The sequence below is a fragment of the Danio aesculapii genome, chromosome 7, assembly GCF_903798145.1.
Source record: "Danio aesculapii chromosome 7, fDanAes4.1, whole genome shotgun sequence".
NCBI lineage: Eukaryota > Metazoa > Chordata > Actinopteri > Cypriniformes > Danionidae > Danio > Danio aesculapii.
This window is the reverse complement of record NC_079441.1, coordinates 15,126,793-15,139,292: the sequence shown is the minus strand read 5'-3', so window position 1 is coordinate 15,139,292 and position 12,500 is coordinate 15,126,793. Positions and strand designations below refer to the sequence as shown.

Genomic DNA, 12,500 nt, shown 5'->3' with positions numbered 1-12,500 from the left:
ACAGAGCGTTGCATTCTCAGAATTACTGCAGACATCGGCATCTTTATGGTCACAGTCTTTGCATCTGAATATGCCTATTTTTATTCTATACGCAAAAAAAACTGTATGTCAGCAGTGTCTAAATTAACAGATTTTATCAATCGTAGCCAGATGAGCTTTGTGACGAGATTATAAACAGCACATCAATTGGACACTTTAATACTTTGAAGGAATTGTTCTGACCCTCTTTATGAAATTATCTGTTTTTAAGAAGCGGGTTCTTTAAGGGTGCCATAGATTGAAAAACTAGATATACATAGGCATAGCTGAACAATGAGAGTTCAGTACATGGTAATGACATACCATGAGTATCAAATACAACTATTTATTCCTTCTCATGTAAAACTGTGTGTAAAATCCCGGTGAAAAACAGATCAATCAGAACAATACACCAAATGTGACTTCCATCATTATTACGCATGCCAGCAGCATTTGATTGGCCACCATGTTTCCTTACAACAATTATATACTTTTCCCATACTTTATAAGTTCAACAGTTTATTATATTTCCTATATACATGTATGACTCTTATTTTGAAAATTGAAAATGTGCTTTAGTTTTATTTCAGATAAACCATTTTAAATGGAGCGCTTAACGTCAGATGGTTGTACAGTGTACTCTACTGGCTTAGCTTACTAACCACACCCACTTATTTACATTAACACAAAATAATTTTTAAAAATCTGGCATGGTTAGGGGTGTAACAATTTACCAGACTTACGATTCGATATGAGTCACAACAATACCAATCGCATGACATGATTTAGTCACGATTTTTAAACAAAATTATTTGAAACAAATTTAAGGTGAAGAGACCTTTCATTTTTTTCTCAAATACTCCACATTTTTTAGGAATAATACAAACTAAAGAAGACTCATTAATATAAACAAACTAAAACTGTGAGTGCTGGGATTTTACATTTAAAAAAAGAAATATCAGCATATCTCTGCTTTGTGGCATACACTGAGATCTTTGCACATTTACAATGTCCCCTGCTGAAAAAAAAAAACTTTTTCACTAGGGACTGAGATGGCTGGTGTGGAGAGAAAAGCCTTTCCTAAACCAGAGAGCAGAGTGTACAGAGGTGGTCAATAGACCCTCTGCTCCAGGCGACTGGCCACTGGCATAACATATGGATTACAAAATTAGAATAGAAACAAGAGTTGAACATGATTATGAAGGTCATGAACTCTTTTTTTATGGTCATGAACACTGCCCTTTACTGAGGCAAGTGGGGCCTGGAAATTTTGGATGCTGTTGTGGAGTCTTTTGTGACCTCTTGGATGAGTTATGTTTTTGTGTGTAATTTTGGTCAGCCGGCCACTCCTGTGAAGGTTCTACACTGTTTTATGTTTTTTGCCATTTGTAGACATTGGCTCTCGCTGTGGTTCGATGCACTCCCAAAGCTTTAGAAATAACTTTGTAACCATGTCCAGATCGGTAGATCTAAATTATTGTTTTCATATTTGTTTTTGAATTTCTCATAATCTCTGCATGATGTCTAGCTCTTGAGAATCTTTTGGTCTACTTCACTTTGTCAGACAGGTCCCATTTAAGTGATTGTGGATTGATTGATTGATTGATTGATTGATTGATTGATTGATTGATTGATTGATTGATTGATTGATTGATTGATTGATTGATTGATTGATTGAGAACAGGTGTGGCAGTAAATCAGACTTGGCTGTAGTTAGAGAAACTGAACTCAGTTGTGATAAACCAAAGTTATTTTTTAACGGGGAGGTGGGAAAAACTTTCACACATGTATTTTGTTGTCCCTTAGTAATAAAAACCCTGTTTGAGAACCTGAAACATTAAAGCAAGATAAACATCCAAAAAAAAATAAATAAAAAATAGAAACCAGCGAGGGGGCAAACACTTTTTCACAGCACTGTATTTTAAATTCCTAGTCTTTATGGTGTTCCCTAAAACATCCTAAATCCTACAACCATTTTGTTTTCAGTCTATGCTAAAACCTGAGTTTATATCCTACCCGTAATGTTCTGTTCTGGACATTTCTGTGGATCACCGTACAAACAACGCTTTCCTCCTGACCATCTGACCCCATTCAGCATCTATAATCCTTTCAGATGGACACGCACGTCAGAGTTAGCTATCAGAGCTGCTGGACCGAGGTGACTGCATTTTTCTGTGGACATGTGTCTCCAACCACTCGTCGTAATAAGGTAATTGTAAAACTGTTGTTCCATAGCATTCTGAAGAATGATTTTCAGAAAACGGCATTACGCTCTCTGCTTTCACAAGGAAATGATGGCCACACACAAACACTTCTGAGGTTTTCCGAATGAAATGGACGACATTGCAGAGATGATGAAGGGCAGCATTTTTACACCATTTAGCAAGCTAACGTCGTAATCATAAAATAATGTGCTCCAGTGACCCAAATCTTAGGTTACTTTGTCAGAAGCGTTGCACACACACACATACAAACATAAAATACATGCAAGAAAATCATATTCACGCTCGCCGCTGCCTCAGGCACGGAGTTTGTTGAATTATAGCCCTAACATGCAAACAAAGAGGGCCAAATAAGACACATTTATTATTTCACAATTAACCTGCAAGCCATGAAAAAATCCAGAGACAGCAGAAAACAGCATGCTGGTAGAATACACATGGGAAAGGCTTGGAGGTTTCCAAATTTAGGGAACGATTCTCCAATGTCCTTTTTTGGAGCCTCTGGCTAGGTGGCTTCAGTGTTATGACCTACTTTTCCCCTTTCCTATAGTGGACTACAAATTAAAAGAGCTTAAACAAGAAGTGCAGAGCAATGCTGGCTGTTATCTCTTCTTCACTGCCAAATCTAGAACAGTTTTTTGTGTGTATTGCTAGGATAGAAATCAAAGCAATTACACAATATGTCATGCATTGCAGTCACTTTAATGCAATTTTAAAGGGCATCAGGCACAGCAGGAAACCAGTTTATAAACAACAGCAATAGGAATATGACAAAAGACACTAATGTTCTTTATGAACAGCTTATCAGCAAGAACAATCAAAGATTAGGTTTTTATGTATTGTATAGTTATTTGAGTTATGTTTATTTGGTTTAGTAAGCCATAATACTTCTTTTTATTTTAGCTTTAGTAAGTAAGCTATGATATTTTTAAGATTGTTTTCTTTATTCTAATTTTAGCTTGTTTTGATTTTTGTTATAAGTTAAACTGAATTTGTGAATTTTCATTTAAAATTTTAGTTCAAATACATACTAGATTTAGTCATTTTAATGCCTCTTTTTGTCACTTTTTTTACATTGACAATAAACAATTCAATTTTTTTTTCATTATTTCAGTTATGTTTATTTGGTTCAGTAAGCCATAATACTTTCTCTTTTAATTTTAGTTTTAGTATGTTCTTTTTATTATTATGGTTTTTTTTATTTAGTCTTGTTTTAGTTGGTTTTGGTTTGAGTTTTAAGTTAAACTAAATTTGTGAATTTAAATTTAGAATTTGTTCAAATATACAGTAGATTTGGTCATTTTAATGCCTCTTTTTGTCACTTTGATTATAAATAAACAATTCAATACTTTTTATACTATTATTTCAGTTACGTTTATTTGGTTTAGTAAGCCATAATACTTTCTCTTTTTATTTTAATTTTAGTAATAAGCCATGTTATTTTAAAGATTGTTTTCTTTATTCTTATTTTAGTTTGTTTCGGTTTAAGTTTTAAGTTCAACAAAAATTTTTAATTAAAATTCACAAATTTAGTTTAAATATACAGTAGATTTAGTCATTTTAATGCATCAATCAATAAAAAAATTCAATACTTTTATACATTATTGTACCTTTATTAATAGAGGTAAATAAATCAAAGTGAAAAAAAATTACACAGAATTAATTCATTGATTTTATGTTTTCTGAGTAACATTTTATCCGTTTTAAAATGTAATATTATTGATGTTGTTTGAAATCTTAAGAGTTTTATCAGATTTCTGTGTAATATTCAATCTCTTTTAACAAGAGTTTGTTTATAAGTGCTGGTTCAGATCATTTGTGAAATATCATAATAATAAAAAAATGAAACAATTTCCAAACACATTGTAATGTAATGTGTATTATATAGTGCATTTTATTGTGTATAGTCATACACCCAAAATGCTTTAAAATCATGGGGGCGGGGGGGGGGGGGGGGGGGGGGGGGGGGGGTTGGGGGTTGGGGGTCTGTCCACACCACCACGAGTGTGCAGCATCCACAGGACAATGCCGCCAGTGTGCTCATCACACACGAGCAATTGGTGGAGCTGAGAGACAGTGATAGAGCCAATTCAGTGGATGGGGATGATTGGGAAGCCATGATGGGTAAGAGCTGATGGAGGGTATTTGGCCAGGACACCGGAGTTACATCCCTACTCTTTACGAGAAGTGCCAAGGGATTTATAAAGACCACAGAGAGTCAGGACCTCGGTTTGACAGTATGGTGTCCCCTTCACTATACTGGGATATTAGGACTCATACAGACCACAGGTTGAGCGCCCCCTGCTGGCCTCACTAACACCACTTCCAACAGCAACCTAGTTTTCCCATGTGGTCACCCATCCAGGTACTGACCAGGCTCAGCCCTCCTTAGCTTCAGTGAGAAACCGGTCTTCAGCTGCAAGGTGATATGGCTGTTCCGTAAAATTCTACTATACTGCCAGCCAAGATGCCCGAAATTTTCCAACGGAAGGAAGGAATATACTACAAACACAGAACCAAAAACGTGTAAAAACACAACTTAGAAAACTAATGTTTACTACAGAGACCGTGTGTATAGTATTAAAGGCTAAACCAGGGGAAATACTAAATGCTTTTTTTGCAAGTGATAAAACAGATCAAATAAACAATTCTAGTTTAAAAAGTTTTATCAAAAGTGAATGTAATATCTCTTTTAATAAGAGTTTGTTCAAAAGTGCTGGTTCAGATCATTTGTGAAATATCATAAAAATTCAGTAAAACATTCAGTAAAATTCTACTTTACTTTCAGTCAAGATTAGTTGATGCGCAAATTAACGTGCATCTCTTAAACCTTCACATACTCATCATCAGTCATGTCTAAATAAGTCAGGAGTGATGTTCGGCTTCTAAAATGTGCATGAAAGTTATGCCATTATGAATTATGCCCGCAATATATCAAGTATCAATCAACAATACATCTCAGCTTTTTCATCTGCCAACACCTGGGCAGGTTTTGAAAAGGGAAATGACTGGGCAGAAAAGAAATTCGCTGACGCATTCACTTCCGTTATGCCTGATTTTAGGTAAAAACCAACTGTAATTGCTGTGGATGCAGAGCTTTAAGCTGTAATAAGGCAAAGCTGGCCATTATGCTTCAATGAGCAGTGCATTTTGTTGCAAAATAATTGTTTGTTTAATGCATTTTTCTTCTCTTAGCGAAGCATTTTAACATATTTGTATATTAATAATCATCCACTCACCATCCACTCTGAAATGATGATGTCCACTTTCTCTACAGGAAGGTCAATTTCTTCGATCCGGCCCCTTGATCAGTGTGATGGTGTCTTCAAGATTATTTGATCTAGACATAGATGAACATATATTTTAAAACAGCAACATCAGACATTCGTATACTCATTAGCACTTTACAGAATGATTGCATTTGATACAATTAGCTAGCATGTACTAACAGTGCATAGTTATTTTAAAGAATGTATTAATCGTTTTCAACATTAATTTTTACCATCATTAAAATTAAATGGTTGTACCTGCTAATAGCATGCAATTAACATAATTGTGTCTTTTACTAAAATGAACAAAGTTTATACAAAATATGATAAATATATTGGTTAAATTTAGGCAGTTAACATTTCACGGTGGAGAAGGGATTAAGCTGAAGAAAACTGTAAAGAGTTATTGATTAAATTAACTAAATTCAATTCAATTAAACAGTTCAGTGCTGCTTAACATTTTTGTAGTAACACAATTTTTCTACAAAAAAACATACAAATAAACAAACAAAAATTTGTAACAGACTCCGAAATAAGATCTTTCAGAGTTCAGCAGATTTAGAGTTCCACATATTAATTAGCAAATAACAAACATTACAAACGTAAACATTAGATGAGTAGGTTACATTGTAACCTCTGTGTCCTAACAACACGCTACGTGGGGAGATTTGCAGTGATAAGCAATTTGGCTGTTTGCACCAGACAAAACATGACAAAAATTTAAATACATCCATTCAGAAGCACAGAATATTGCACTTACTGCACTCCAACGAAATGGTAAGTTTTATAATCTATTTAATACATATTAAACCTCTTTAACATTATCAAATGTACATGCTGAATCAGTGATATGTGTTGGTTTGCACTGAGTCACAGTTCTAAAGTTACATTTCAAATGATTTATTTCATTTTCAAGATCTGAGGTGAACTATCTGCTGCTGTTTTCAGTAACAAAAAAAACTGTGTTTTTTTTTAGTGTATGGCAATAAATGTCATGTAAAACAGCATTCAGACTCACATTATTAGTATTTAACACTGAATAAAGCACATGAGGTGTACTTGAGGTGATCATTGTCAGTTTTCTGTTGTTCAGCTGCTAGAATTAGAAGCCATCTCTAAAATATCGATTCGAGGAGTTGGTTAGAACAAAAACTTCTAATATGAAAAATAATCCTTCTATCGCGTGCGTAAATCAGCCTTTAGGCTCAATAGTCAGGCTCACTCTTGTAGATGTCCTCAATCTGGCAACCTGCACTTGTGTGTGTTTTGAACCAGGAGTGCAAGACCTAGTTCAGCCACTGGGTGTCATACTTGCATTCTGCCCTTTTAAATAATCTTTTCAAATTTTCCAATGGAAGGAAAGAGAGAATACTACAAACACAGAACCAAAAACATAAATTATAAAGAAATGTTTACTTTCCAGACCTTGACTTTCTTTTTAAGTCATAAAACAAATAAAATAAATAAATCAATTAAAAAAGTACCAAATATGAATTAAGAAACTAATTTAATAACCTAAATTGCAAAAGTGCATGTGACTAGTTTTAAAGACCTCGCCTGACTGAAACAATGAATGTTAATTACTCTAATTAGCCTGGGAGTCAATATCCCTCAAAGAGCGGCTGCTAATTAATCCAAATTACCACCACAGCAGTGAAAACTCACTACGACAACAACACCACTAAACCGTCCCGATCTGACAGCGCCTCCTTCATGACCTCTGGCACAGAGGGTCAGAAAACTACCGACACACACACATACACACACACACACACACACACACACACACACTCCTCCTTATTTAAATGATCGCTCCCTTTCTGACCGGTAACCCTGAGCATCAATCTCTCTAAATACTCCATTATCATGACAGCTAATGTTACTAGGGACAGAGTCATTACTCAAGGCTGCGCTGCGCATTTCTGCCCAACCGATCCTTATCTGAGCACCTCCGCGCTATCACACTTTTCCAGAGTCCCATTGTAGCGCTCGCTCCATCCGCCGAGCCAAACACTAATCTCATTACTGGGTTAATTTAGAGGACAATGTCAGCGACGCGGGAGAAACGGGAGGAGGAGGAGAGAGGGATTTGGGACAGTTTAATACTTTCCTTTCGTCCGGTTTAGGGAATATGATCCAAGGATATTGATCCTCTGGGACTGGTGATTGGATTTAAGATGCGAGTTGATGATGATAGACTGGATTAGCTAGTAAATGAGCAGCATGATTGGTGTTAAACAGTGTAATCTGGGGAGTATTGTGGACGTCATTTGGGATTATATGGATTTACACTCCTAAAACAGTAATAAAGACGTGTACGGAACAAAGTCAAGGTTTTATATCACAGAATGCAAGGATCTGATTCTGGATTATTGTTCCTTTAGTGTCTTATTTAAAATATACAAGAATTTATTACTAATTCACTGGTTCGAGTCCTGGCAGGGCCAGTTGGCATTTCTGTGTGGAGTTTGCATGTTCCCCACGTGTTGGTGTGGGTTTCCTCCGGGTGCTCCGGCTTCCCCAAAAGTCCAAAGACGTGGTATAAGTGAATTGAATAAATTAAATTGGCCGTAGCGTACGAGTGTGTGTGAATGTGCATAGTTGGTGGTTCATTCCGCGGTGGTGACCCCTGATAAATAAGGGACTAAGTCGAAGGAAATTGAATGAATGAATTTTTTAATAGGCAAAAGCAATTAGGACCACATATCTCAACATAAGCATTTAGTATATTATTTGTCATGAAAGGATTTACATATGACATTTTTATTATACATGGTGCTCAGCATAAATAAAAACACCCTTTTTGGAAAAATGAAAATTTATAACTTCAAGGAAATATGGCCAATATATTATGGTGCATTTTAACAAAACTGTTTTATTAAATGGTTATAGTCATTAAAACAAGGTTTTGGTCACCCATAATCCTTAGCAATATGAAGATAATACAGTTATTGTATATAAAATAAGTTTTGCAAAAAAAATAAAATAAAAATTTTAAATAGCGGCATCTGGTTTGATGGATAGCAGCCACATACAATTCGCATTTGATTGATGAATAAAACCACATTTGATTCGCTGACGACATTATCCTCTTCGCCTGCAACGTATTAACTACTGAGTCAACGCTACAAGAACAACAACGCTAGTGCAAAAGTCGACCTGTGAATCAACAGGAAAAAAGACCCAGGCGACAAGGAACAGTAGCTGCACTAACGGAAACACCAAGCCATCGATTTTGTTGACAAATATGTCTACCTGGGCCAACAAGTCACAAACGACCACAAAATCAACAACAAGATCCACAGACTACACAGCAAAGCATGGAATAGATTTTAAAACATTCAAGAAGTCCTCACACAAACGAAAGTAGTCAAAGGCCGCACCCAACTCTTTAACTCCACCATTCTACCTGCACTTAACTACGACTGTGAAATGTGGTCGATGAGTGGAACAAGAGAAGAAGCTGCAGACAACACAGACAGCAATGGAGTGGCAAACCCTGAAGATCCACGTTCACGAAAGCGTTTCATCCTGCATTTCTGAAAAAGCTCTCCGTCAACAATATACCACTGAAAAGCCACATCACATGACTGTACACACAGTCTGTCATGCGGTGCAGCGTATGCAGATATCTGAGCACCAAGCAGTCAGCGGGTGCTTTGAGCACAACTACCCAGGTGAGATCAGCGCACGTCTGACAGTTCATCAAGGATCTACTGCTGGATCTCATCTCACTACAGTTGTTAAACATCATCTTTAATTATTCCTGTCTATATGTAACGACATATTCCCGACTTTGGTCTTTTGAATCTATTACTTGTTCACAGGTAATGTGTTTGGCAAAGATAATAAATAAACATAAATATATTAATTTATGTAACCACGCACACTGATTCTGCACATCTGACTGATTGCTTGCCTTTACGTCCTATAATGTATAAACTTATTGTGTTACACTTTTATTACAGCCATTATTGATTATTAAAACTGGTATTCAGCAAAAGAGACAGGGTATGTTTTTTCAATGAATTTTTCAATGAAAATGAAAGGAGGCAGAAATGTTTTAGGCTCTGTTTTGGTATAAATATGCAGACAGTAAAGATGACGGTCATATAAATATGTTCTACAAGACACCTTACATATTTCAAAATGAAAACAGGCAGTTCCTTATATCATGTTTTCATTTTATTGTTAAGATACAACGTAGCCAGATGCGAATGACTCTATAAAGTACACTGTTCCCTTTGAAGATTTACCAGACGTGTCCTCGGGAGATTGTTTTCCATATCAAACTTGTGAAGTCTGAACTTACAAAGAAACTGTGTGTACTTAATATTGAGAAATCCCCAATCAGTCTCCGTTTTCAGATGTCTCCTGTTTTCCTCCATCCACACTGACATGGAGTAGCAGCATTTAAAACGAAAACGGCCTGCTCCATTTTCAGAGCTCGAAAACTCCGGGGTACTGTGGACGGAAGGCATAACTGTAACAGAAGTTATGCATTTTAAAACTAAAAAGTATTAGTGTAAAGGGGGGCCTTAGAGACAAGGTCTGAAATGAGCACATGAGACAATAAATCGAGTTCAAGGACACCTATGAAACTTAAAGAACGGAAGCTAGACACGTGACACGACAACAACCACACTCAAAAAAAAAAATATTTTGCTGCTTGTTCAAACTACTTGCGTAAAATAAGCTTACAATAACAATTTTTGCGATTTTTTTTTTTTTAGGACAACTTAATTGTTTTATGTTCAATCCACTTTTTTGTGTCGATTTTTGTTGGGACAACCTAAATGAATTGTGTGGAACCCTGCATTTTTTTTTTTTTTTTTTACAGTTAACTGTTGGATTACTTAAACGACATTCTGGTGGCCCTAATCGTAAGAACTCTACAAAGGACTGAAGGACCTGCTTCACCACAATGGCATATGAACTGGGTCTTCATATTTTACAACTAAATTTCAACAAAATTTTATATTTATGTTTATCTTGATTTTTCCCCTTTATTTAAATTTTATTTACTATTTTCCCCCAACATAATAATTCGGGTGTACTAATTTTTGCACTGAGAGTTTTTTTATTTTTTATTGTTAGATTAGCTCCAGTTTTGGCTTTGATACTGACTTATTTAATGTATATGCACAACATATATTATTGTCTAGCATCCTATAAAAAATATTCATTTAAAAGACAGTTCTATTTCACGTAAAAAGGCTTTATTCATCAGTTCAACTGCCTTTAACACTTTTTGTACCAGGGAAATTAGAGTACAATGTTAGCAATAATAATCAATAATTAAAGGACAATGTCAGTGATTTGGGAGAAACATGAGGGATTTGAGACAGTTTAATCCTACACTTTCACACGGTTAAGAGATATTGATCTTTTGGATTTAATTATTGATTTTAAGAGGTTATGTGATGATGATGATGATAGACTGGATTAGCGAGTAAATTACCATCATGATTGCTGTTAAACAATGTAATCTGAGAAGCCATGTAGTACTTTATGGAGATTATGCGGATTTATTAGGCACCTAAAAATTAACAAAGATGCTTATAAAACAAAATCAGGGTTTTATTTGACAGAATGAAAGGATTTGATGCTAAATATGACACCAAATGAAGAATAATCCAGATCAAAGATGAATGTACAAGAAGATAATAATAATGAAAAACTTTATTGTAGAACGTCAGTGTTCGATAAGCAAAAGCAATTATGATCCATTAATCTAAAATGCTTAGTACATTATTTGTTATGAAATAATTTATTTAGGCCAAGGACAGTGTTAGCGATGCAGGAGAAACAGGAGGGATTTGGGACAGCTTAATCCTAGACTTTCTTTCCCACAGTTTCCCACAGACTATCTCCCACAGAGATTTTGACCTTTTGGGATTAATGATTGGATTTAAGTGGTGAGGTGATGATGATAGACTGGATTAGCTAGTAAATGAGGAGCATGATTGCTGTTAAACCGTGTAATCCGGGGGATAAGTGTATTAGATTATGGCGATCATGTAGAATTATATGGATTTCTCTAATTTCTTTTAAAGTGATATTAAAGATATCACCGAATACATAGAATATCTGATTAATAAAACATTAGAAGACTAATACATTGTATTTTCCAATCATTAAGTAACCAATTAACTGAGTAAGTATGGTTAAAACTATTGGTATTTTTGGCGATTTGAATCTTATTCAACTGCAGTCTTTTTTTCACAAAGCAATTTTTGAGAGAAATTTTTAATTTACAAATAATGTAAATGTAAAACTTTCACTGATGAAGTTGAAGTTAGTTTTAAATGCAAAAAAAAAAAAAACTGAAAACATAAATGAAAGGTTCACACTTTACAATAAGGTCGTATTAGTTAATGTTAATTAATGCATTTACTAACATGAGCAAACAATGAACAATACATTTACTACAGTATTTGTTCATGTTAGTTAAGTTAGTTAATAAAAATACAGTTGTTCATTATTAGTTCATGTTAACTCACGGTGCATTAACTAATGTTAACAAGCATGGACTTGGATGGTAATAATGCATTACTAAATGTTCAATTATGATTAATAATTGTGTACAAGTGTTCATGATTAGTTCATGTTAGTAAATGCATTAACTAATGAACCTTATTGTAAAGTGTTACCAATGAAATTTTCACCAATCTTAACCCTGGAGGGGGACTGTATTGTAAGAGTAGACATTTATAAATATTTGGGCATATGGCTTGATGAACGATTGGGTTTTAATATTCATATTAAAAATCTCGTAAAGAAGCTCAGACCTAAATTAGGTTTTCTTTTACGCAGAAAGAAAAATAATTATCCAAAGCTGGTCGCCACTGGCTTGCATGGTTTGGGATCTGTAGAGCTGCGCATCGTTGGATTTGCCCTTCAATATTTGGACTCTCAGTAGTGATTATTAAACCACACTGAACTGAGCTCAACTGAACTGAACTTAAACACTACAAACTGAACTACACTG

The 12,500-nt window shown here is 35.0% G+C and overlaps 1 pseudogene; it reads right to left on the bottom strand.

Moving 5' to 3' along the window:
* Positions 1-12,500, bottom strand: part of LOC130232635 (protein arginine N-methyltransferase 3-like) — a 62,885-nt pseudogene that overhangs the window by 43,964 nt on the left and 6,421 nt on the right.